Raw genomic sequence first — 5,000 nt, 5'->3', positions numbered from 1 at the left:
GGATTAGGGGCATGATATGTGGAAGCTGATGCCTGGGGGGGGGGGGGGATTAGGGGCATGGTATGTGGAAGCTGATGCCTGGGGGGGGGGAGGGGGGGGTTAGGGGCATGGTGTATGGAAGCTGATGCCTGGGGGGGAGGGGGGGGGGAGATTAGGGGCATGGTATGTGGAAGCTGATGCCTGGGGGAGGGGGGTTAGGGGCATGGTATGTGGAAGCTGATACCTGGGGGGGGGAGGGGGGATTAGGGGCATGGTATGTGGAAGCTGATACCTGGGGGGGGGAGGGGGGGATTAGGGGCATGGTATGTGGAAGCTGATACCTGGGGGGGGGGGGGATTAGGGGCATGGTATGTGGAAGCTGATACCTGGGGGGGGGGGGGGGGATTAGGGGCATGATATGTGGAAGCTGATGCCTGGGGGGGGGGGAGGGGGATTAGGGGCATGGTATGTGGAAGCTGATGCCTGGGGGGGGGGAGGGGGGGTTAGGGGCATGGTGTATGGAAGCTGATGCCTGGGGGGGAGGGGGGGGGGAGATTAGGGGCATGGTATGTGGAAGCTGATGCCTGGGGGGGGGGAGGGGGGGTTAGGGGCATGGTATGTGGAAGCTGATACCTGGGGGGGGGAGGGGGGGATTAGGGGCATGATATGTGGAAGCTGATGCCTGGGGGGGGGGGGGGGGATTAGGGGCATGGTATGTGGAAGCTGATGCCTGGGGGGGGGGGAGGGGGGGTTAGGGGCATGGTATGTGGAAGCTGATACCTGGGGGGGGGAGGGGGGGATTAGGGGCATGATATGTGGAAGCTGATGCCTGGGGGGGGGGGGGGAGATTAGGGGCATGGTATGTGGAAGCTGATGCCTGGGGGGAGGGGGGAGATTAGGGGCATGGTGTGTGGAAGCTGATGCCTGGGGGGGGGGGGAGGGGGGATTAGGGGCATGGTATGTGGAAGCTGATGCCTGGGGGGGGGGGGGGGGAGATTAGGGGCATGGTGTGTGGAAGCTGATGCCTGGGGGGAGGGGGGGAGATTAGGGGCATGGTGTGTGGAAGCTGATGCCTGGGGGGGAGGGGGGGGGGGGGAGATTAGGGGCATGGTATGTGGAAGCTGATGCCTGGGGGGGGAGGGGGGGGGAGGGGGGGTTAGGGGCATGGTGTGTGGAAGCTGATGCCTGGGGGGGAGGGGGGGGGAGATTAGGGGCATGGTGTGTGGAAGCTGATGCCTGGGGGGAGGGGGGGAGATTAGGGGCATGGTATGTGGAAGCTGATGCCTGGGGAGGGGGGGGGGAGGGGGGATTAGGGGCATGGTATGTGGAAGCTGATGCCTGGGGGGAGGGGGGATTAGGGGCATGGTGTGTGGAAGCTGATGCCTGGGGGGAGGGGGGGAGATTAGGGGCATGGTGTGTGGAAGCTGATGCCTGGGGGGAGGGGGGGGGATTAGGGGCATGGTATGTGGAAGCTGATGCCTGGGGGGGGAGGGGGGGATTAGGGGCATGGTGTGTGGAAGCTGATGCCTGGGGGGGAGGGGGGGGATTAGGGGCATGGTGTGTGGAAGCTGATGCCTGGGGGGAGGGGGGATTAGGGGCATGGTGTGTGGAAGCTGATGCCTGGGGGGAGGGGGGGAGGGGGGATTAGGGGCATGGTATGTGGAAGCTGATGCCTGGGGGGGGAGGGGGAGGGGGATTAGGGGCATGGTATGTGGAAGCTGATGCCTGGGGGGGAGGGGGGGGGGAGGGGGGATTAGGGGCATGGTATGTGGAAGCTGATGCCTGGGGGGGGGGGGGGGGGGAGATTAGGGGTATGGTATGTGGAAGCTGATGCCTGGGGGGAGGGGGGGGAGATTAGGGGCATGGTATGTGGAAGCTGATGCCTGGGGGGAGGGGGGGGATATTAGGGGCATGGTATGTGGAAGCTGATGCCTGGGGGGGGAGGGGGGGGATTAGGGGCATGGTATGTGGAAGCTGATGCCTGGGGGGGAGGGGGGGGGAGATTAGGGGTATGGTATGTGGAAGCTGATGCCTGGGGGGGAGGGGGGGGGGGATTAGGGGCATGGTATGTGGAAGCTGATGCCTGGGGGGAGGGGGGAGGGGGGGATTAGGGGTATGGTATGTGGAAGCTGATGCCTGGGGGGAGGGGGAGGGGAGATTAGGGGCATGGTATGTGGAAGCTGATGCCTGGGGGGGAGGGGGGGGGGAGGGGGGGAGATTAGGGGCATGGTATGTGGAAGCTGATGCCTGGGGGGGAGGGGGGAGGGGGGGAGATTAGGGGCATGGTATGTGGAAGCTGATGCCTGGGGGGGGGGGGAGGGGAGATTAGGGGTATGGTATGTGGAAGCTGATGCCTGGGGGGGGAGGGGGGAGGGGGGGGAGATTAGGGGCATGGTATGTGGAAGCTGATGCCTGGGGGGGGAGGGGGGAGGGGGGGGAGATTAGGGGTATGGTATGTGGAAGCTGATGCCTGGGGGGGGAGGGGGGAGGGGGGGGAGATTAGGGGCATGGTATGTGGAAGCTGATGCCTGGGGGGGGAGGGGGGAGGGGGGGGAGATTAGGGGTATGGTATGTGGAAGCTGATGCCTGGGGGGGGAGGGGGAGGGGGGGAGATTAGGGGCATGGTATGTGGAAGCTGATGCCTGGGGGGGGGGGGGGGAGGGTGGGGGAGATTAGGGGTATGGTATGTGGAAGCTGATGCCTGGGGGGGAGGGGGGGGGGGGGGGAGATTAGGGGTATGGTATGTGGAAGCTGATGCCTGGGGGGGGAGGGGGGGGAGATTAGGGGTATGGTATGTGGAAGCTGATGCCTGGGGGGAGGGGGAGGGGGGGGAGATTAGGGGCATGGTATGTGGAAGCTGATGCCTGGGGGGAGGGAGGGGGGAGATTAGGGGTATGGTATGTGGAAGCTGATGCCTGGGGGGGAGGGGGGGGGGAGATTAGGGGTATGGTATGTGGAAGCTGATGCCTGGGGGGAGGGGGAGGGGGGGGGGAGATTAGGGGTATGGTATGTGGAAGCTGATGCCTGGGGGGGGAGGGGGGAGGGGGGGAGATTAGGGGTATGGTATGTGGAAGCTGATGCCTGGGGGGGGAGGGGGGGGGAGATTAGGGGCATGGTATGTGGAAGCTGATGCCTGGGGGGGAGGGGGGGAGATTAGGGGTATGGTATGTGGAAGCTGATGCCTGGGGGGGAGGGGGGGGGAGATTAGGGGTATGGTATGTGGAAGCTGATGCCTGGGGGGGAGGGGGGGAGATTAGGGGTATGGTATGTGGAAGCTGATGCCTGGGGGGGAGGGGGGGGAGGGGGGAGATTAGGGGCATGGTATGTGGAAGCTGATGCCTGGGGGGGAGGGGGGGAGATTAGGGGTATGGTATGTGGAAGCTGATGCCTGGGGGGGAGGGGGGGGAGATTAGGGGTATGGTATGTGGAAGCTGATGCCTGGGGGGGAGGGGGGGAGATTAGGGGTATGGTATGTGGAAGCTGATGCCTGGGGGGGGAGGGGGGGGAGATTAGCGGCATGGTATGTGGAAGCTGATGCCTGGGGGGGGAGGGGGGGGAGATTAGGGGTATGGTATGTGGAAGCTGATGCCTGGGGGGAGGGGGGGGGAGGGAGGGGGGGAGATTAGGGGCATGGTATGTGGAAGGTGATGCCTGGGGGGGAGGGGGGAGGGGGGGGGAGATTAGGGGTATGGTATGTGGAAGCTGATGCCTGGGGGGGAGGGGGGGGAGGGGGGGAGATTAGGGGCATGGTATGTGGAAGCTGATGCCTGGGGGGAGGGGGGAGGGGGGGGGAGATTAGGGGTATGGTATGTGGAAGCTGATGCCTGGGGGGGAGGGGGAGGGGGGGGAGATTAGGGGTATGGTATGTGGAAGCTGATGCCTGGGGGGGAGGGGGGGGAGGGGGGGGAGATTAGGGGCATGGTATGTGGAAGGTGATGCCTGGGGGGGAGGGGGGAGGGGGGGGAGATTAGGGGTATGGTATGTGGAAGCTGATGCCTGGGGGGGAGGGGGGAGGGGGGAGATTAGGGGCATGGTATGTGGAAGCTGATGCCTGGGGGAGGGGGAGGGGGGGGGAGATTAGGGGTATGGTATGTGGAAGCTGATGCCTGGGGGGAGGGGGAGGGGGGAGATTAGGGGCATGGTATGTGGAAGCTGATGCCTGGGGGGGAGGGGGGAGGGGGGGAGATTAGGGGCATGGTATGTGGAAGCTGATGCCTGGGGGGGAGGGGGGAGGGGGGGGGAGATTAGGGGTATGGTATGTGGAAGCTGATGCCTGGGGGGGGAGGGGGAGGGGGAGGGGGGGAGATTAGGGGCATGGTATGTGGAAGCTGATGCCTGGGGGGGGGGGGGAGGAGGAGATTAGGGGCATGGTATGTGGAAGCTGATGCCTGGGGGGGGAGGGGGGGGTTAGGGGCATGGTATGTGGAAGCTGATGCCTGGGGGGGGAGGGGGGGGATTAGGGGCATGGTATGTGGAAGCTGATGCCTGGGGGGGGGAGGGGGGGTTAAGGGTATGGTATGTGGAAGCTGATGCCTGGGGGGGGAGGGGGGAGGGGGTTAGGGGCATGGTATGTGGAAGCTGATGCCTGGGGAGGGGGGAGGGGGGGGTTAGGGGCATGATATGTGATAGCTGATGCCTGGGGGGAAGGGGGGGGGGAGAGAGGAGGAGATTTGGGGTATGGTATGTGGAAGCTGATGCCTGGGGGGGGAGGGGGGGAGGGGGGAGGGGGGGATTAGGGGTATGATATGTGGAAGCTGATGCCTGGGGGGGGGGGGAGGAGGAGATTAGGGGCATGGTATGTGGAAGCTGATGCCTGGGGAGGGGGGGGGAGGGGGGGGGAGAGGAGATTAGGGGCATGATATGTGGAAGCTGATGCCTGGGGGGGAGGGGGGGGGGAGATGTATGTGGATTAGGGGCATGATATGTGGAAGCTGATACCTGGGGGGGGGGGGGGGAGATGTATGTGGATTAGGGGCACGGTGTGTGGATGCGGAGTGTCTGTGTGTGATGCAAGGACGCAA

General features: G+C 64.8%; 1 protein-coding gene across 1 annotated transcript in view; it reads right to left on the bottom strand.

The window, feature by feature from the left end:
* LOC113826935 (uncharacterized) overlaps positions 1-5,000 on the bottom strand; it is a 67,838-nt gene that overhangs the window by 23,926 nt on the left and 38,912 nt on the right. The window lies entirely within an intron of this gene.

Source organism: Penaeus vannamei, chromosome 39, assembly GCF_042767895.1.
Source record: "Penaeus vannamei isolate JL-2024 chromosome 39, ASM4276789v1, whole genome shotgun sequence".
Classification (NCBI taxonomy): Eukaryota; Metazoa; Arthropoda; class Malacostraca; order Decapoda; family Penaeidae; genus Penaeus; species Penaeus vannamei.
The sequence above is the reverse complement of the archived record's forward strand: the minus strand, read 5'-3'. Positions and strand labels throughout refer to the sequence as shown.